The sequence below is a fragment of the Leopardus geoffroyi genome, chromosome A1 (genome assembly GCF_018350155.1).
Source record: "Leopardus geoffroyi isolate Oge1 chromosome A1, O.geoffroyi_Oge1_pat1.0, whole genome shotgun sequence".
NCBI classification, from domain to species: Eukaryota; Metazoa; Chordata; class Mammalia; order Carnivora; family Felidae; genus Leopardus; species Leopardus geoffroyi.
This window is the reverse complement of record NC_059326.1, coordinates 228,084,481-228,106,285: the sequence shown is the minus strand read 5'-3', so window position 1 is coordinate 228,106,285 and position 21,805 is coordinate 228,084,481. Positions and strand designations below refer to the sequence as shown.

The following is a 21,805-nucleotide window of genomic DNA, read 5'->3' as shown; positions in this document are numbered from 1 at the left end:
CACACACACACATACTTTTGCCCCCATCTACCTCAAATCCCCCCAAATTCTATCCTCTCTTTCTTTTCCAGGCTCATTCCATCAAATTCCCTCTTGTACCTCTCACTGGGGGCCCGTTGCTTGATTTGTATATTTAGAGCTATTTCAGTGACTGAAAAAAAAAAATACTGGAGTAAAGGGGCTCGGGAGACTCTTACTAATCAACCCTCATGGCCACTTAGCAATTCCTGGGGCCCCGGGCCTGCAGATATGGGTTCAGAGCAGCGTGAGGCTCTGGCTTGGACCTTTCTGGCTTAGTGGAGGTTACTCCAAATCAAAGAAATACAAGAAGTTGGGTTCATTTGTAGTCATTTGTGAGACAACTTAGCATGGCCTGGGCTGAATTAGATGCCCTGGCTCCTATGGATATGCTTATTTTCCTCACATGCTTCTTAATCTGCCTTAGGATAAACTGCGGACTCTCAGGGCATTTCAAGTCACACTTCTGCCCAGTGCTACCCACTGTATGGCATGAAAACTCACCCCTGGTCCCATGCCCTTCTCACTTTTTACACTAATCCCTTTGGCAAAATAGTCAGGTCTAAAGCTCCAGGTATGTTATGCTCTTTAGCTCAAATTTAGAGTTCAGGTTCCAATGTTGGTCAGAGGTCAAGCATCATCTCTAAAGCTATCATTTGCACATTTCCATTGTATGTCCTCATTAACATTAATTTACCCTCATAGCTAATCAGGCTGGAACTCTCTACATTTCTCTGGATTCTTTTTTGTTTGTTTGTTTGTTTGTTTCTTTTTCAGAGGGTGGGGCATGAAGGGCAGAGAGAGGGAGAGAATCTCAAGCAGACCCCATGCTGTCAGCGCAGCACCCTACAAGGGGCTTGAACTCATGAACTGTGAGCTCATGACCCAAACCGAAATCAAGGGTCAGATCCTCAACCAACTGAGCCACCCAGGCACCCCTGGATTCTTTTCCTTTATCTTAAGCACCAATCAAATATTGTCTATAAGGTCAATGTATAAATTTCTCTCTAGTATGACAGTTTCACTCACAAATTTGGCAGACTGGATTGGGTTGTGTGATTCCTAGGGCCACCATAACTGTAAGTCCCACAGACTGGGTGGCTTAAAACAATAGAAATGTCTCACCTGAGTACTGGAGGTTAGAAGTCTGAACTCAAGGTGCCAGCAGGGCCACAGTCCCTCCAAAACTTGTGGGGAATCTTTCCTTGCCTTCCTCTTAGCTTCTGCTGGTTTGCAGGCAATCTTTGGCATTCCTTGGCTGCAGATGAACCACCCCAGTCTTCGTCTCCATGTGCCGACCTCCCCCTGTACCCTCATATGGCTATCTTTTCATGAGGACACCAATCATATTGCATTAGGGGCCACCCTACTCCTGTATGACTTCATCTTAACTAAATATATCTGCAATGATCCTACATCCAAATAATGCACATTGTAAGGTACTGAGGGTTAATACATCAATGTATCTTTTGGGGGGGGGGGGAGGCACAATGCAACCCCAAACAACTGGTAACTGAATTAAGACATTATTCACATATTAAAATAAATATCCACGTAGAAGGAGAAGGAAAGATTCACATGCCTTTCTAAGAAAAAGTGAGCGATTTCAAAGACCCGTTCATCTTGTGGCTCCTTGCGCTTCCCCACCAAGACCCTCAAGGATACAACTTTCACCATCCTCCGTCTCCAGAGTTTCTTTCGTGGAAAAGTTTGAGAAACACTGATGAAGAACTGGGGCCAGTCTATCTGCTAGGAGCTGGTTTGGGCGCGTGAAACTGAACTCGGAACTTCACTAACTCAGGGCCTTCTCTTCCTTTTGTGTTTCCATATAACAAGCAGTCTGGGAGTGGGCAACTCCCTGAGTCACCTGTGCCATGTGCTCTGTTCTCACGTTCACCCTCTTAGAGTCACACAGTGGCCTCTTTACCTCCAGCATCTCGTCTGTGTTCCGGAGAGGACAAAGGGCAAAGAGGGTGCACATGATGAATCTGAACTCTGTCTGGTTAAGTCCTGCCCAGTCCCTTCCATTTATACCTCTTCAGCCAGCACCCTGTCTCATAACCCCCAGAGCCGGGCTGTAGAGTTGTTCAGCTGGTCCTGGGTTCCTGTAAGAAGGAGAGAAAGGGTGGTGGGTAGGCAGCTTGCAGTGTCTCCCCAGCTGGCTTTCTCCATTTCTTTGGCTTCACACCTATGTGCCTGAGCTCTAGGTACACAGGAGACAGGCCGATGCTTGCACGCTGACTGCAAAGGATCTCCCCATCTTGCACATAAACACGAACGATGTAAACAATATGATGCAGCACATGATCAAATGCCCGAATGACTGGTGTAGCAGGACACAGAGAAGGGAGAGGTGAGTTCATATAGGAGCTGCATGACAGGAGGTGAAATTTCAGCTGAATTTTGAAGGTTGGGTAGGATCAACAGCAGGGGTCATGAAACCCTGTTTAGATCCCCCTACACATACTCAGATGGCAGAAGGGAAAAACCTGTGTGCAGCCTTTTGTTGCAATCTGGGTGAGTCTTCATCTATGTCCCACACTCAGTCACAGGTCTTCTGTATCATTCTCGTGGAAATGTCACTACCTGGAGCTCAACCCTAGGGAGATCTTTTTGCCCAAAATATACACCCCTCACCCAAATACATTCCCTCTCTGTCTTGATCCCCAACATCCTTCGCAGTCATTGCTGTGTAGGCACATCCCTTTTGAGGCCACCTCCCAACAGCCAGAACTTGCCTCCACCCAAGAACCCTCCAAGAGAATCAGCCTTTTTCAATTGTCCCTTCCCAGGTGCCAGCACTGAGGTATTGCCTATCCTTCTGTGGCTGCATGATTTCCAATCTGCTGCCCATTGTCCTCACCCGAGCAGTTTTTATTTTTCAAAATTCTGACCTTTCCCACCATTTTGGGAAGCACAGTGGCTTTTTATTAATTACCTTCAGGTGAGGGTTACTATGGGTGGGATGCAAAGGCAAAGAAAGAAATCGGCACTTGCCTCCTGAATTTCAAGATATACTTCTGGAATCCATGGCTGAAGGAATAATTGGAGGTAAAGGGTTTTTGAGTATTAAAATTGAGTTTCCTTAAGAACACAAGGGTTATGCCCAAAACAATAGATTTGGAAGACAGCATGCTGAAAGTGGAGTGACATTTTTTTCCTTCAGAGAAAATGATTCTGCAATTTGGGGGAGAGGAGGTGGAATAGCATTAGATCCCGATGGGAATCTCTGAGAAAGGAAGTCTGTGCCCAGGTAGGCTTGAGGGATCTAGGGCAGTGAGCACTTGGCCTCACTTTCTGGGGCCAGGTGGGAGGAGGAGGGGGGTCTGTGCTCCCCAGTGAGCACCTGAATGTTTTCCTGGCAGTAGCTCCAGAGGTCACCGATTGTCAGCTGACCTTGAGAGTCCCCATGATTGGGTGAGGAGAATACAACAGCAGAAGGCAGCAAGGTCATAGCAATGCCCGAAGTCCAGGCAGGAATGTCAAAGAGAGGGACAGGCATGGGACACCCTGCGGCACCCAGTGCCAGCATGAACCCATGATGACTAAGAACCATGTGCAACCTCCCTGTCCCCACCCTGTGCTATCACCAACACCTCTGGGAGCTTGGCTGCAACTTTCGGAAGAAGGCAGGAGGGGAAAAGCACTCAAGTGATAAAGAAAATTTCCAGAGATCGCATTTTCCTTGAACTAGGATTAAACTTCTGCCGCGAGGAATGGGGAGATGGAGACAGAAATTACCCCCACAGAAAAATACAGAAAAGAAACGTTGTCAGCACACCTGATGACCGGTGAAATTTGGACCTATTTTTTTTTTCTTTTTGAGATACTGCACATATAATTAAAATTTTTAAGAAGAAACTTTTATTTTAAAATAGATTTAAATTTACAGAAAAGATAGTGCATAGTTCCTATACCCAACAGCCAATTTCCCTGTATTATTCCAATTAAATCAGTTTTGGTATGTTATTAACTAAAGTTCATATCTTATTCAACTTTTCTTAGTTTTTAACTAATACTCTTTTTTTTTTTTTTCTGGTTCCAAGATCCCATCACGAATACTATATTACATTTAGTTGTCATGTTTCCTTGGGTTTCTCTTGGCTGTGATGGTTTTTCTGACTCTTCTAATTTTTGATGACCTTGACAGTTTGGGTAAATACTGGTCAGGTAGTGTGTCGAATGTTCTTTGAATCAGATTTGTCTGATGTTTTTCTCATGCGTAGACTGGGGTTATGTATTCTTGAAAGGAAGACCACAGAGGTAAAGTGCCATTTTCATTACATCAGATTAAGGGTACATACCATCCACATGATTTATCGCTACTGATGTTAACCTTGATCACCGGCTAAATTAGCGTTTGTTAGGTTTCTCCATTGTAAAGTTACTCTCCCCTCTTTCCATGTTTTACTCTTAGGAAGCCAGTCACTATGTACCAACCATAGTTAAAGACAGGAGAGTTCTATTCCATCCCATTGAGGGCAGAGTATCTACATCAATGATTTGAAATACTTCATGGAAAAGTTGTCTTATTTTCTTCATTTATTTACTTATTTAATCATTTATTTGGGTCAGTATGCAGCCATGGAGACTTATTTTATACTCTGGGTTATAATCAAGTACTGTTTTATTTATTTTGTTGCTCAAAGTTTTCCAGTTTTGGCCATCGGAAACTCTTTCAGTTGGCTCCTGTGGCCCTTTGACAGACTCCGTCCTTGTTGTTCTCGATTAAAAAAAAAATTCTTTTTGACCTCTTCCTTACCTTCTGGCAGAACAAGATGCTCCAGGCTCATGTTGTATATTCCCTGCTGCAGTCCATTTCCCCAAGAGACCTCTTTTTTTTTTTACTGGAGAATGGTGTTAAAAACAAGATCTGAGTGCCAGGTGTACTGCTTGTTCCTGGAGTGTTAATTTCTAAGTCCACTCAGCTGACACAGCAAGGAAATACATGTATGTGGACTAACCCATGCATCGACACATATCTGTAAATCTTTTTATATATCTGTATTAAGCTCATCATGGGTTCATACCGATGTCTCCAACTCTAACCCAGTACCACAAGACTCATTTAGCTTCCTCGTCTTGTTCACCTGTAACCTCCCTCTCTGACAGTGTAAAACTTGGTGTCCACTACACACCCTTTATTTAATTGTCCTTTTCCCGTATGCATTACAGTGGTTTCATCATCCGTCTTTTCTTTTCTTTTTTTTTTTTTAATCAATGTTCCTGACTCTCAGCATTGGATCCTTTAACTTCTGAAACCCATACCTTCTGCTCATTCCTCTCGCAGCCACATCAAAAACGTTTTGTACTTGAATATTTGTCAAATTCTGGTGTGACACAGAACTCCCATAAAGCTGGGTGGGTGTCACCCATTCCTCATTTCCTTCGGTTTTCCCAGCTCTCACCACCTTTCCCATTCTCTACGTTTTGGTGGAATAAGGACAGGAGCTGTGAGTCTGGACTCTCATTCTACAGACGAGAAGACTTGTACCCCCCAGGAGTTCAGACGTGCCCCACTCGCCTCTGGGACTGTTTCCATGCGCTCGGTTCATTCAACAACTATTATGGAGCCCGGTCTACGTGCCAATGCCAGCCCGGTGCCTGAGTCACCCGTTCCCGCGAGCGACGTCTGTAACACCCAGCTCAAGCGCTCGGAGGACGGTGCCGGCCGCAGGAAAGGTCCGCCCCCGCTGGTGGGAGCGTTCCTGCTCCTTCCAAAGGCTGGAGCTACCCGGGCGGAGGACTAGAAGCGCCGCTGAGCATTCACGCAGCCGCCCGCCGGCTCTCCGGGCGTCCGACCGCCGGGCGCGGCCCCGCCCCTCCCGCAAGGCCCCGCCCACCCGCCGAGCCCACGCTCGGGCCCCTGACGATGTTCGCCGGAAATTCCCGAAGCCCCTCTTTTTTTTTCCTTCCTCTCCTTTCCCTGCTCTCCCTTTTCCTTTCACCCGGGTTCCCTCAGCCGTGATTTTCCCCCTCCCCCTCCTTCCTTCCCCATTTGAAATCAAGATGGAGGCTCGCGGTTGCCGCCGGCGCCCGTGATCCCGGAGCTCCTGCCGGCCACGGGCCCCCGCCCTTGCGACTGCGTGTCCCGCGCGGCGCGCGCTGCTGCCCGCGCTCCGGCCGGCGGCGCCGCCGAGGCCGTGGCTCCGCGTCCCCGCCCCGCGGCCGGCTCGCGGCTACCGGGCGGAGTCCTCGTCTATGTGGGCGCGCTCCCTTGGCGGAGCCGCCGCCGCCGCCGCCCGCTGCCGCCCCAGGGCTCTGCGTCCGCGCGCCGGGCGCGGGCAGCTGGGCGCTCGGCGCCGCCAGGCCCGGCGCGGAGCGGGCGGCACGCGGCGCTAGGGGCGCGGGGCCCGAGCCGGGCGCGGCCGCGGGCGCCGCCGCAGCCATGAGCGGCAGCAGCGGCGGCGCCGCCGCCCCCGCCGCGTCCTCCGGCCCCGCCGCCACGGCCAGCGCGGCGGGTTCGGGCTGCGGGGGCGGCGCGGGAGAGGGGGCCGAGGAGGCTGCCAAGGACCTGGCCGACATCGCGGCCTTCTTCCGATCCGGTGAGTGCAACTGCGGCGCTGCCCGCGCGCTCGGCCAAGCCCGCCGCGGAGGCGCGGTCCGCGAGTCCCGGCGCGCCCGGTGCTCGCCCGTTCGTAGGGCCCGGCGCGCTCTGGCCCGGGCTGCTGCACCCCCACGCCCGGTCTCCCGGACCTCCACCGGCGTGTCCCACTGCCCGCACCGCCCCGCGGGCCGCGGCTCGGCCCGGACGCCGCCGACTGGCCCTTCCCTGCGCCCGCCCCTCGTTCCGGGGTAAAATCTTCCCGTCCCCCGCCCCCGGTGGCCACCGCTCCACGGGTTGGGGCGCCGGCTCTTTGTCTCTTTTGCGGGAGGGCCGAGGAGTCGGCGGCGGGGACGGTGAGGGCGGAGGCCCCTGCCCCGGAGGCCGAGCGGACGGGGGTGGCGAGGCCGGACCCGGGAGAGCGGCTCTCATCTGGGCCGGTCTCTGTGGCCGATTTGTACCTGGCCCCTCCTCGACCCCATTAGCAGCCCGGTTTCTTTGCTCGGTCCTCCAGCCTGTCACCTCCCTGGCCGCTGCCTAGGCTTCTGTGAAACGGGGAAGCCATGGCACCCGCTGCCCAGGGAGGGGGGAGGTGGCCGAGCTGAAGCGCGGCGGGCCGGGAGGCGGGTGAGCCATTGTCTCCGGGGGCGGCCCGGGTGGGACATCTGGGAGCGCGGTGGCCCTGGGGGAGCCAGGCGCGCGGAGCACTGCCTGGGTGGCTTGGAGGTGGAGGCAGTGCCAGGTGGCCCGGTGTCTCTCCAGCGAGGAGGGGGTGCCGGTGGGAGAGGTGAGCTTGGCTGCAGTCCCGCGGGGAGGAGGTCTGGGGGGCGTGACAGGGCGTCCCCGGGACCCCCGCGGCGGCGCTTCCAGCCTGGGCCCAGATCCCGCGTGAGTCGGGACCGCGCCCCCGCGCCCCTCGTCCGCTCCCCCTACCCCGCCCCAGTCCGGTCTGCTCGCGCGTCCGGGCGGCGGCGGAGGAGCGGGCGGAGGCGGCGATGGCCTCGGGGGCCCGAAGCCCGGAGCGCACGCTGATCGGGCGGGCGCGGGGCCGGGAGGATGCAGACTCCGCGCTGGAGAACAGAGAAGGGCGGGCCAGGTCTGCGGCCGGGCCCGGCGGGCGGAGGGCGTGTGCTGGGTGCTGGTGAGGACGGCGGGGCTGGGACGTCTGGGGAGCGGCCTATGATGGGGCGCGCGCTGGTGGCCGGCGGTTCACGTTTCTTCCAGGCCTCTTTCAAATTCGGTATTCGGGGTCGCCAGAAGCAGTTTGCAGCGGGAGGGCGATGGTCGGAGGTAGAAGTTAGTGCCAGTAGATGCCTGGTGTAGCACGGTCTTTCCCTCGTTTTCTTGATCTTTGCCAAGTGGGGTTATTTTTGAGTCGTTTTAACAGATTGGATATGGCTGGGACTGACATACACCGACTCTACAGTGTCAGCTTGGGGTTAATATACTTCCTAGTGCTCTCTCTCTCTCCGCGTGAGGTCCTTGCAGAAAGCAGAGGTTTAGGAAAACATGAACTCCTTCAAATGAAAGCTTCCCCCCCCCTTTTGGGGGGGGGTGCAACTAGCTAGCCGGATTGAGCAGCCTCCTTTTACCTCCTAATAGCAGAACTGGGACGTCTTCCCTTCATGCCCTGAAGCTAAAGTCTAGCCTGTCTTTTTTCTGTTTCTACCACCTGTCACGGAATAATAGATTCTGTGCGGAATTCAGCTTCTCTCTGTTAGAAAGGCTCCTGTGCCCTGGAGATGGAATTTTTGGTGCTTCTGAGACCAGACTTTCTTACATCTTTATTATGCACAGTAGAGAAATTACTTCTTTTGCTAAGAAGAGCCCAAAAGACATTAGGGTGGACTGAATGTCCACAGAAAACTTGCTCCCTGTCAGTGTAGCTCTTCCCAGGATTTATCTGGGGAGATAAGTCTGTTGGTGGCCATGCTTACACCTGTGCTTGCTTCCGTGCCCGGACTCTTGTCCATGTTCAGTTTCGGGCAAAATCAGGCAATGCTTTCACTGGTTTGTTCCTTTCTTCCAGCCTCCAAAATGATTTGACAAACCACCCTTTTAGTTGTTTGATCTGGAATCAGGAGCCAGAGCAGATTTTAAGTAGCAGCAGTTGCACTGTCCCATCCCAGGGGAAGTCTGGAACATCTTTTTTTTTTTTTTTTTTTTTTTTTTTTTTTTTTAAAATTTTTTTTTTTCAACGTTTATTTATTTTGGGGACAGAGAGAGACAGAGCATGAACGGGGGAGGGACAGAGAGAGAGGGAGACACAGAATCTGAAACAGGCTCCAGGCTCTGAGCCATCAGCCCAGAGCCCGACGTGGGGCTCGAACTCACGGACCGCGAGATCGTGACCTGGCTGAAGTCGGACGCGTAACCGACTGCGCCACCCAGGCGCCCCTGGAACATCTTTTTAAAGTGCTTTTCCCTCCTTTGGGCAGCTCTGAATCCCTGACCTAGATCTTGGCTGCAGCATCTAGGACAGTGATGTCTAGCAGAGGGTAGAGAGGGACCATTCAGTTGAATTTGTGGGGGGTGGGGTGGGGGGTTTGGACCTGTCAGGACAGATGAAGCAGGACTGTGGGTAGGGACCTCACCTGGTAGAGTGGCTCAGACGGGGGTGGGTGGGGGGCTCCTTGTCTGCTTTGACTGAATATGGATGACTGAATGGAGAGGCCAAGTGCATCAGTAAAATCTGACATTCTTTTCTAAGATGGAGAAACACAGGAAAAAGGTTCTCATTGACTGCGGTGGACAGATTAGGGTGTGAACATTTTTCCAAAAAGAGCCTGGTAGTTAAAATTGCCAACGTGTCCTAGACAAAGCATTTCTGTTGGTTGCCTTTCATTTCTCAGCCCTGGAACTGTTTGCTTGGCTACCTTATTCTCTTTCCTTTTTATCCTTTCTCTGTCCTGCATTAAATTTTAACTTTGTAGTCATGGATTGAAAACTAGTACCCATGGTTGGATGAAAGGAGAAAGACTTCAGCTTAATAGGACTTTTTAGACAATTAGAGCAGTTCGGGAATAAAATCAGCTGCCATGTGATTTCTCTGTTACTGGAAGTGCTCAGCAGAGGCACCGCCACCTGCCAAGCTTCAGAGTTGGGTGCTGCGGTTAGGACTCTTGCACTTGGTGGGGGGAGATGGCTCAGAGGTGCTGGGGTGAGGGCGCTTGCACTTGGTGGGGGGGATGGCTCAGGGGCTGCTTCCCACTCGGATTCTGTGGTTCCCTCTGAGCCCTCAGCACCTGATGGTTATTCTCCACTTTTCTTTGGAGAGCTCATGGCTTCAGAGCAGTGATTGCCCTTTCCCCCTGCTTTGTGTCACCCAGTGTCCACCTCAATCAAGGTCTTACCTCATATGTTGCCATTTCATTCCCCACTCAGGTCCTTGGCACAGAGACTTCCCATCCATTTTGACCATCCCGACTCTCCTTTTTTTATAAACCTGGCACCAGCAGGCAGGTCAATTAGTGTTAAATTGGATTGAGCGGAAATATGTGGTGATGCTGTGTTAGAGGGCAGCCGAGATTTTCCACAGGTGTTAGTGAATTTCAAACTTTTCTCCTTCACACAGACCTCAGTTCTAGGAAAGATAAAGCAGATTTCAAAAGGAAAAAAAGGGGGAGGCGGTTGGATCACAGATGTGAGCTAGTCCAGTTTCTTTATTTTACAGAAAGGGAATCAGGCTTCTAGGGAGGTCAAGTGACTTGCTCAGAGTGTAATTCTGGTAGGGGTGGGGTCAGGGCCAGAAAGTGCGCCACCGACTCTGGTACACTCTTTCTTGGAGGCCTCTCATGGCCAGGACTTTGCTTACATTAGTTCTCAAGCCCCCTGGGACCAATCACTTTTATTGCCAATCTATTTTGGGGCTGTATTCTTGTGGCAATAAATCATTCTTTCAGAGCTCTCTATTTAACCTTGCAAGAGTGTGTGTGTGTGTGTGGGGGGGGGGTACTTACATAAATGCATTATTTTTAACCTGCCTGGCATGTTTTAGGTTGGCATTAGATGAATGTGCAGAGAATAAAGGTTGTGGTTATTCTGAAGCATCGCAGCCCATCGTGTTGGGTTTCTTTCATTAGATCTTATTCTGAACTCCTGGCTGCAGCCCTTTCCAACAGAACATATGAAGAAAATTGAGTCTGTTACTTAGTGACAGAGCAGTATGCATATCTTTCTGTGTTTCGATATGATGATTTCCTCATGGAGCATTCAGGGATGCTTTTCTTCATATTTATGCTGCTAACACCACATAAGTGGAGGCCTCAAGCTGGCCACACTACATCTGTGTATATTTAGAAGTCTGGCAGCTTTGGTCTCTGTGAGCACTAATAATAATTATTGTGTTACGAACTCAGTCCTTGTTACCTTCAATATTTTGAAAAAAGGAGTCGAAGAAAATGTTATTTGAGAATGTCAGTTTCTCCTTTTTTGGTGGCATTCAGGTTCAGTTTTAGAGGAAAGCAAAGAGATAGCTAAAAATAATCCCATAAGTGACTTTCAAGAAATCAAAGCACAGTAAAACAATCATTGAAAGAAACTTCTCATTGAGACCTTGTAAATTGACTTATTGACGCAGGATATTGTATTTTTCCCTTTGCGGTTTAGCCATCCAAGATTCAAATGAAGCCATTTTAACGATTTAAATGATTAAGCAAGATATAAATGACACAAGTGGTTCTGTTCAAAGTGAAGCCTGTGATTTAACTATGTTCCTCAAATGTATATTAAAAATAAGTGATTAGGGGTGCCTGGGTGGTTCATTCGGTTAAGCATCCAACTTCGGCTCAGGTCATGATCTCAGGGTTTGTGAGTTCGAGCCCTGTGTCGGGCTCTGTGCTGACAGCTCAGAGCCTGGAACCTGCTTCGGATTCTGTGTCTCCCTCTCTCTCTGCCCCTCCTCTGCTCATGCTCTTTCGCTGTCTCTGTCTCTCAAAAATGAATAAACATTAAAAAAAAAAAGTGATTAGGATGGTCTTTCTAGACCTTTGAAATGTTATGATAAATTTGGGATTTGTTTCTAACTGAAAGTGCAAGGTGTGTTTGAAGCTGTCATAGTGTAAGTCAGCTGTATCTGGTATTTATTTTAAGTTTATTTACTTGATTCCTGTACTGAGAAAATAAAATTTTATCTGACATCCTTGGCGGAATTCCAGAGAAAAGTCAAATTCTTAATCAATAGCCACACTTTACTGCCTAGTAAAAATCACTTCTGTTGATAGGGATGAATTGTGTTTTACTATAAAAAGCAGTCTTAACAACCCCCTTCATTCCTCCTCAATTTTATAATGAATTGGTTTTTATTTCCTTAAGTGCGTTGTCTTGACAAATTTCAGTAGTGCCACTGGCGGGAACAGCAGCTACTCTGTGGACAGAGAAGAAATGGGTTGGAGGGAGATTCGCGGTGCATTTTGGTGGAAGGTGGTGGCTTGCTCTGATGTCCGTCTCTTCCCTTCCTCTCCCAAGTGTTCATCTGAGTGGACTTGGGTGAGCTGCCAGCAGTGACTGTGTTATTTGTCTTGTGGATGGAGAGAGTGCCATCTTTTATAACTTCTCCTTGCTTCTCAGCCCCATTGAAGCTGATGGCAGGCAGGGATCTGGATGGGCCCACGATTGGAGAGAGGGGTAGGCGGGATTAGATAGCGAGACAGAGTTCTCTGTCTCGTCCTACTCTAGATTCTGCGGATGAGCTGTTTAGCAGAGCGGTGGGCAAGGAAATGAGCATGTATGGGGAGTCTGCTGGGTGACCTTGGCACTTAGGAATCCTGGCTGATGTACTACTCACTGGAGCCACCTGGGAGTTCCTGTCACAGCCCTTCTTAACTGAGGGGAAAGGACCAAGAAGGAGAAAAGGAGGGAGGGACTGGGAACAGGGCCCTGCAAAGCATTGGTTTGCTGCTGCTGCTTTCCTCTCCTCCGCCTTCCTCTCCCCACCGTCTCTGGGCCTCCTGTGGCCATAGTGGAGGTCTTGCCTCTTGGGACCTTTGCCTCCTCACTCACCACAGTGCCCAGCCCCTGCGAGACCCCGATTTCACTCCATCTCTGCCAGTTTATAAAGAGGAAAAGGAGATATCTGGCTAGAATTTCCAGTGTTGTCTCCCAACCTTTTGACATTATTAAGCCTTCCTTGCAGACATTCTTGTTCATGGGCACACATCTCTGCTGTGTAATGGTCAGCAAGTGCACAAGTACTCATTTTCACTTCTTCCTCATGGATGGGGACACGTAGTGTGCTTACTGAATAGTTTTGGTCTTAATTTCCTCCTTTTTGTTCCTCTCCGTGTGAGGAAGACCCTGGAAACCGAAATTACTAACCACCTGCTCTCTGGGAAAGGTTACATGTCCAGGGCAGAAGGGCAGGTGTGTGCAGACTTTTCCAAGCATGTGGCAGATTGTTAAGCTGGGGAAAGGGTGTAGCTTCTGTTTTGTTTTGTTTTGTTTTGTTTTTTTTCCTGTGACTCTGTAATATTTGGTCTAATGCCAGATGTGCTGTGGAAATAAAGAACTTCATTTTGGTGATAAATATACTTGACTTTTAGATTACTGACTGTTTTAATTAGCCACATGTCTACTCTTGTCTGGTTGGTGAGGAATGTGGAGAAATCTGCAGAGCAAATCTTGTATTTTGGAACCATTACTCTATTTGGGCTTTGTCATAAATTAGTACCTTTTAGCGGTTACACTGACAGAGAAAGCGTAATGAAGACGTTATCGAAGTAAAGAATAGATTCTAGGTCTAGGGTACTTTGGGTTAGTGGTGTTCATGTGAGTTAATCAGGCTGATTTTCTTACAGTCTGTGGTCCTGTTAGGGACAGTGATGAATTGCACTTGGCTTTTCTTTAGGAGGGGTTTCTGCAGAGTCCTGGCAGTTCTGTGAACCCTCTGCTCTTTCTCTGCAGTTCCAGAAGAGAAGTACGTGGTCTGCTGCTGTTACCGTCCTGCTGCTGGGAAGGGTTGGGGGCCCTTTGCAGTCTGATGTTGCCATTAGCATTAAAACATTGTAGGTGTGAACAGATCAACTGTGGTGCACCCCACTCGGTTAATGCTGTGTAAAGGAAGGCAGTCTCATGTTGAATGATTCCACTTCTGTGACATTCTCAAACAGACAGGACAGTGAGAGAACAGATTGGTTGATTGCCAGGCGTTAGGGTTTGGAAGGTCATGACTACAGAGGGTCAGCATGAGGGGCATTTTGGGGGATGATGGAACTGTTTTGTATCTTGGCTGTGTTGCTGATTATATGTGTTAAAATACATAGACCTGCACCCCCCGCCCCCCATTAGTTTTGTTGTATGTTAATTTAAAACATTAAAAAAAAAAGGCTGATAACAAACTGGGAGTAAACATTTCATTACAAATCAAAGAATTCTATACCTGTAAGAAAAAAAGGGCTTCCTCAAGTCAGTAAGACAATCCATAAGGAAAACGGGCAAACCGATCATTCAGAGAAGTCCCACAAATAAATGCCAGCTCCACTAGTAATCAAGGAAATGTAAATAGTTTTAAAACAATGAGATAGCAACAAAACCCAAATCCAATTAAGTTATTTCTCTAGTTAAGCTAGAGCAAAACCGAGTTCATTCCAAAAGATTTCCTATTGATTTGAAAGGTAACAGCAGTCCCCCAGACTGCCTTGACCAGTGGGACCAAACTTGTGTAATTACTAGCGAAACTTCAAAGGTAGTTATGAGGAAATAAGTATCCTTTTCTTGGGTTCTGCAAGAAGCGTTAACTTGGGGAATCCATATGGCATGTAAGTCAAGTCTGCTGACTTAAGCCCTATCTTTAGATATGAACAGTCACCATTTTTCCTGCTTCAAATTTACCCACTCTGGTGAGTTTTTGTCGCTGTCCAGATAGAAGAGTAGTAAATGTGGGATGGTCTGTAATGTCTCAGTATTCCTGGTGTTACAGAAGGAATTTCCAGGGATAAGTTTCATTTGGGGCAGAGGGTGTTATTCCCACATTTGTTTCTGTGTGAGGCCATTAGCCCTCTGTTCTTGGGCCTTCTCAGGTACAACTGACCTTGCTGCAGTATTGATGATTGATGAACGCATTTATAAAGCATTAGTCCCCACATTTAAGATTCATAACCACAAAATAAAGCTATTCTTGAACTTGGGAAAAACACAATTCAAATTTGAAAGTATAATCCTTGAATAATTTTAGATAGGGTTTCTTGGTATCTTCTTTTTTTTCGTGTCTATGTATGTATGTATAGATCTTGGAAAACACCTCACTTTGGGATTCTGTGGAATGGTGGTCTCAAAGCAAGAAGGAACGTAGGAATATATCAGAGACTGATATTTGAAACCTATTTTTTTAAAATGTTTATTTTTGAGAGAGAGAGAGAGAGCTTGAGCAGGGGAGGGTGAGAGAGAGAGATGGGGACAGCAGATCTGAAGCAGGCTCTGTGCTGACAGCAGAGAGCCTGATGCAGAGCCCCATTTAGGGCTCAAACCCGCAAAGTGAACTGTGAGGTCATGACCTGACCCAGTGTCTGCTGCTCAACCGACTGAGCCCCCCGGGATGTCCCTGAAATCTATTTTAAAAGAACCCATGTCCCCTAGTATATGCGAAGTCACGTGTATGAATGACACGTGTGCTCTAGGGCAAAGTGTTTTAATTTGAATTTGCGAATTATGCATGTGAAATGTTTGTAAGAAGTTGTTTTCCATTGTTTATTCCTTGTACTTCCTAGTCTGACATTGATCCACCTTTCAAGGATTCCTTCTTTACTGCCAGCTGTTGTGGAACATCGCCTCTGCAAACCTATGGGAGGGCACCCCTGGCTTATTCAGATTCTGAAAGTTTTACGTTTTCTTCCTTGCATTTACTTAGTCCTTGTTCTTCATGACAGATATGCTAGGATCGACAGGGGAAAAAAATGTGCATATATATATATATATATATATATATATATATATATGTATATATTAGTTTTTGGATAACTTTATTAGTTTGGTAAAGGCCCCAAAGTCTAATTCTTCTATTATTTGTTCTGAAGTTACATACAGATACTGGGAAACAATACTTTGACCGGAATGTTATTATAAATATTTCTAATTAGTCTCATGTAATGAAGTCTGTGCAGTTTAAATTACTTAATATTTTGGCATCCAAATAACTGGAATAAATTCCTCATTAGCCTGATACTAAACAAATAGATGTTTCTTGTTTGAAACTATGAGAAGTTATCTCCAGCCCTCAACGCCCTTTTCAGTACCGCAGTGATGACAGCTGGCGTGCCAGGGACGACCACTGACTGAAAGACCAGATTGCACAGAGCCATGATGTATTTCACACATGACTTTTAGCGTTATTTCACCTCCATCTCAGTGCTGTTGCACTTGTCCTCCTATGTCTTGGGTTCAGGAGCCTTGAGAACTGATACTAATTTGATGGTTTCCAGGCCATACATTTTTTTTTTTTTTTCATGTGGCAGTTGAGTTCACTTGTCCCCTGATGGGTTGGTTGCCTCTGCTCTCGCAGGGGAGGGGCTTTGTGACAGAGTCCTTGATTTCAGCATTTTGTTAGCTGGTCTGTGTATGTGTTTCTTTCTCAATATTTAACTGTAGTTCCCGAGAACAAACTTCGCAGGGTTCATTGCCAGGCATTTCTCTCCTTCCTCATGGCATTGTGTGAAGTCCCGTCTCACCGAAGGGACCAGCCTGTAGGTGAGATGGCACCTGTCTCCTGAACCAAACTGCTGCAAACCTTTGACTGTAAACCTGATGCAGGCTAGAGGTGAGATCACTGTAAGTTTCCTCTGACAACTTCCTTGGGGATCTGGGGCTGTATTTTGGGAAGCGAGGAAGATGGCAGACTGGAAAGGGCCGCTGCCTCTCCCGTGCTGTCCTTGCCCTTGCTGGAATCTAAATCTTCAGCAGCAGCTGCCAGAGTCGTGTGGGAGGCCAGGACCTCCAGTCATAGGGGGTCAGATAGAACCTTTGGAATTATGCTTCAGAGGAGAGGAGAGTAAGTGTATCCACAAAGCAATAACTTTCTTGGAAGCTCACAGGATGGTATTTAAAATACCATCTTTATTTTTTCCCCCAGATACTGTTAATGCCAATGCTGTCCTTTAAGAAAACCTGGTGAAGTCTTGGTGTTAACTATTTTCTCTACCGCCATCTGAGTTTCTTTTTTTTTAAGTTTATTTATTTATTTATTTTGCGAGACAACGAGCAGGAGAGAGAGAGGGAGAGAGAGAGGGAGGGAGGGAGGCAGGGAGGGAGGGAGGATGAGTGGGGAAGGGCCCCAAGTCACATCCTCCCAGCCAGCAGGTGCCAGCTTCTGTGTCTGTGTGAACACCTCAGCCTCTGGTGAGGTGGAATGAATGACCCCAGTTTGCGCTGCTGGTGAGGGCCTGGGCTGGAATTGACGCCCAGGGCTGCCAGACCACAAAGCCCTCTGTGACGGAGGGAGTGGAGAGGGCCCTCACTCTGTACAGCTTCCCATAGGATCCTGTGTTGTAATTTTCAGATCTTTAAAATTGAATACGTATATTCTTGTGTGTTGAGGATCGAAGCTATAATTTACAAGTCACACATCAAGCAGAGTTGAGTGAAAGATTCCAGGATATAGCAGACGTTTTTGTTTTCACGTTGGTCTGGGCCCTGTAATTTAGCTTCTGTGCTGGTCCTCTTCTCACCTAATTAAAACCGATGTTCCTTTTTACATAAATAATCCTAGCAACCTAGCTCTTCATTTCAGGCGTGTTGGCTGCATGAGTTTTGCTCTGCCGGCTCTCCCCTGTCTCAGGGGATCCTTGGGAGGGATCCTGGTGGTGGGGGAGAAAGGCTGGTCCTCTGGCTCCCTGGCTGTGTGGACTTGCCCCCAAGGGCTGGGTGGGAGGCCTCCCCTGTGGTGGCTGTCGGGTGTGGGGTGGGGGGGGTTGGCGGAGGGAAGTGTGAGAAGGGTGGGGAGCGGCCGGCAGCTTGCTGTGTCTGACACATTATAAGGATTACTGGGTGTTCCTTTCTGAGGATGGGGGACTGGGGCGGGGCCATGCTCAGCTGCTCTTCTGGGGACAATTTTATAAGGTGGGTGTGGTGCTCCTGGTTCTCTCCGTATAGCTATTTGGTTGCAGCCTCTCATTTTTTTTTGCTGTTATTCGTGGAAACATGCGTGTGGATGATGATGGGGTCCTGGGGAACAGGATTGTTTTCCACCGTCCTTTGAGCGCGGTGTGTTGTAGATTTTTCCACCCGTGGGGTGCATTTTGGTCTGTGACACTTCACCTGTCCCCGTCCCTACTGTGGCCTGGTCCTCTGGGATGCTGGTCAGGTTCATGCCCGCAGGGACTCCCGGCGGCCTTTCCACACTGGAACCACGTTCTGTCTCTGTGTGGGTCTCAGTAACTGCACGGCTCCCTTAGAGTTTTCGTATTTCAGTCAGGGGATGATGGAAACGCTGCTGTTGTGAGTGTAGACATTACATAACCTGGAGGTGTATTGTGCTCTGGAAATCCACATTTTTGTTTCCTCCTGGTTTGCTCAAAGACTTTCCAAGGGTTTCAAGTTTTTCCGTTTTTATTTAATTCTTGTTTTTAAAAAATTTCTAGAACTAAAAGAATAGGACTAGCCTGCTGTTTAATGTGAGATTATGGGTTACTTTTGACATGGCCGTTATAGTTTGTCTTTGATTTTTAAACCAACGAAAGGAGGTACCAAGCTCGGATCCATATCAACTCAGTTGAAGTGAGATTTCACTGTGTTACTTTTGGCTTAGTTGGTTCACGTCTTCATTGCTGATTACGTGTAAAGTTTGTGGGGTTTATTTTTGGGGGTGGGGGCAGGTAGGTCTGTTTTGAGAAGCCAGAACTCATGTTCAAAGAGAAATAACTCAGATTCAGATTCCCTGTTTCTATTTCACCACACATGCGTGTGCACGATCTTCCCCTGCCCCTCTATGTGTGTGTGTGTGTTTATATGTATATAAAATTTGCATGGGATTTTGTTTCTGAACCATTTGAGAGTAAGTTTCAGAGTGGATGATGCCTTTACCTCTACATGGTGGCTTGCTGTGTATTTTCTAAGAGCAGTGACATTCACTCACATGATGATCCATATCAGGACATTAATTTGATACAATGTTACTACCTAAATGTACTGACCTTAGTAAAATGTAACCAGCTGTTCCAGAAATGTCCTTTTTGGCAGTTAAAAGTATTTGTGGTCCAGCATTCCATCCCAGGACCACATACTACACTGAGTTGTTGTGTCTCCTAGGTTTTCTTTAATTTGGAACATTCCTCCAGTCTCTCTTGTTACCCCTGTATTTCGAAGATTCCAGTCAGTTCTTTGGGTGACCGTTCCTGAGTGTGGGTGGTAGGATTCCTTGTGACTAGATCCAGGTTGTGCTTTTGTGGCAGAAGGTCCCAGAGTGCCCTGTCAGAGATGCAGCTGTCACAGCCCCATGTGGGGCATTGGTTCAGGTGGTGACTACCGGGTTTCTCCACTGTAGTGTTTCCTAACAGTTAATGTTTTGTTGCAAGATGATTTGAGACTATGTCAAATCCTGCTCCTTTCCTGACTTTCATTTGCTGGTTCTAGCATCTGTAGATGATTTTTGCTGGAATCAGTGATTACTCGGATGGTTGTGAAATGGTGATTTTTCGAACGTCATTATTCCTTGTGTTTCCCTGACTTTCTGCGATAAGGAAGAGCTTTTCCTTCTGCCCTATTTATTTATTTATGTAAATATGTCCTCCTGGGGTCCTATTGTATACAATAGGTTATAATCCTTTGCTATCATTTTTTCGTTTGATGCTCAAATTTTCCAAGATTTGGCCAGTGGGAGTCCTTTCAGACTGGCCTCTTTATCTTTTGTGACTTGTCACTATCATTTTCCGAGCTCTTTGCTATTTTCTGACACAATAAGATGTTCCAGGCTTCTGTTGTACTTTTCTTACTGCAGCCGTGTAATCAGCCGCTTCTCCAAGACACCCTGGTTCATTTTAGTAGAGAAATGGTATTTAGAAACACAGTCTGGGCCTAAGTGTGTTCATTGGTACAGGGGTGTCATCACTGCGTCTAGAACCAGTCAGTGGACAGGGCTAGGAAGCATTTGTGTATGTATATGCATGCATATATGTGTACACACGCGTATATAATGTCACAGATACACACATGTCACTATGTCTTTCTGCATCTGTCTGTCTAAAGTAACCATGAGTGGGGGCGCCTGGGTGGCTCAGTTAGTTCTCAACTCTTGATTTCGGCTCAGGTCATGGTTCATGCCTTCAAGTCTTGCATGGGGGCTGGCGCGAACAGCAAGGAGCCTGCTTGGGATTCTCTGTCTCTTTCTATCTGCCCCTCCCCATGCACGCTCTGTCTCCAAAATAAAATAAGTAAACAATTTTAAAAAATTAGAAAAAATAGAATAACAACCATGAGTTTATACTCACTCCTTCAATTCCAGTCCAGAGCCACAGGGTGCATTTAATCTTCCCTTTCCCAAATTTGCAATTCCCTTCTTGAACACTGAAGGCTCCCCTTAACCCTCATGATCTTTACTGACTCGCTCAATCCAAGAATAGGCGGAAAGTAGTTTCAAATTCTAGCCGACACCACTGCGATAAGCGAACCTACATCTTCAAGTTTAAACTGTTCAAATCGGCAGTTAGTGGTCAGCTTTTCAGCTCAGGGCTTTGTCAGTTAATCATCCAAAGAAAACAGATGAAGTCATGCGCTGGAACTCCCCAGAGGCATGTTTAAGAAAAGAGCTGCCAGACTCCATCAACAGCTCACTTTCTGGTGATGTTGAAGCACAAAATTGAAAAATAAGGAGTTGCCAAATAAGAAAGGGAGATTAATTTCTGGTAAGTACAGTTTACGAAGATGACACCTGTTATGGGAAAGACAGTTTATCATCTTCCTCTCGGTACTAATTGCCCAAATGGAGGAAAAAGAGAAAGGAAAGCGTTGAGATGCAGAGTGCGTGGTGAGAGGGCCATGGGCCCTCGATGGGTGGGGTCCTTTCTCAGGAATCCACGCGTCCCCTGATTGGGGAAGGAGTGGAGTTCCTATGTTGGAGGAAGTCATGAGTCAGGACTTGGGAGACTGTTGCTTGCTGCCCTTCATTGAGTTAAGTGTTTCTTCTCGGAAACCACCTGCATGAATTTAATGTGGCAGCAACGTGGTTTCTGCTTCAGTGCGGGGTTTCCGGGAAGTGCGGGGTTTCCGGGAAGGGCGGGGTTTCCGGGAAGTGCGGGAAGTGCGTTTGCGTGTACTCAGTTCTAGAAATTGTGGAACGGCCGGTGCAGATCTTATGTTACAGGCAAAGTATTTGCTGTTTGGTGTTTTCCAACATTAAAAGATGACAGAACATAGGGCCTTGATTTTGGGAGATAGTCTTGATTTCCTACATTGTGTTCTGTATTTCCTATAAATGTCCTCATGCGTATTTGATCTTGTTCTGGAAAATTTGGCCTCTGTACTTGTAGAAGTTCTACAACTAGACATTATAGCAAGAAAGAAGAATCATAATTTGCTTACTAATATTTTATGCTTTTTTTTAAATTTTTTAATTTTTTCAACGTTTTATTTGTTTTTGGGACAGAGAGAGAGACAGAGCATGAACGGGGGAGGGGCAGAGAGAGAGGGAGACACAGAATCGGAAACAGGCTCCAGGCTCTGAGCCATCAGCCCAGAGCCTGATGGCGGGGCTCGAACTCACGGACCGCGAGATCGTGACCTGGCTGAAGTCGGACGCTTAACCGACTGCGCCACCCAGGCGCCCCTCTCTTTTTTTTTTTTTTAATAGGCTTCATGCCCAGTGTTGGGCCTGAACTCACAACCCTGAGATCAGATGTTGAGTGCTCCATCAACTGAGCCAGCCAGACACCCCAGGAAGGCTTTTGATATTTAGAAAATTTGGAGAATAAAAGGTCATGCCTAGGGAGAGTGGGAATGACTGCTAATGGGTCAGGCAATCTGGAGAAAGTCTCGGGTGATGAAGATGTTCTGAAATTAGGTAGTGGCTATGGTTGCACAACATTGAATGTACTAAAAACCACTGAATGGTATACTTTATTTTTTATTTTAACGTTTTATTTATTGAGAGAGCACGGGTGAGGGAGGAGCAGAGAGGGAGAGACCGAGGATCCAAAGTGGGCTCTGAACTGACAGCAGAGAGCCCGATGCAGGGTTGAAACTCAAAAGCTGTGAGATCATGGCCTGAGCCAAAGTCCATGCTTAACTGACTGAGCCACTCAGATGCTGTGAATGGTATACTTT

The 21,805-nt window shown here is 47.7% G+C and overlaps 1 protein-coding gene across 6 annotated transcripts in view; it reads left to right on the top strand.

The window, feature by feature from the left end:
• Positions 1–6,410: 6,410 nt before the first annotated feature.
• TRIO (trio Rho guanine nucleotide exchange factor) overlaps positions 6,411–21,805 on the top strand; it is a 365,052-nt gene continuing 349,657 nt past the window's right edge. For 3 of the 6 annotated variants that reach the window (XR_006702484.1, XM_045441826.1, XM_045441817.1), the window contains exon 1: positions 6,436–6,563. The gene's annotated coding sequence lies outside the window, so the exon portion shown is untranslated. Of the gene's footprint in view, positions 6,564–21,805 lie in introns of all 6 variants that reach the window. The other 3 variants (XM_045441792.1, XM_045441835.1, XM_045441785.1) reach the window with 3 other exon arrangements.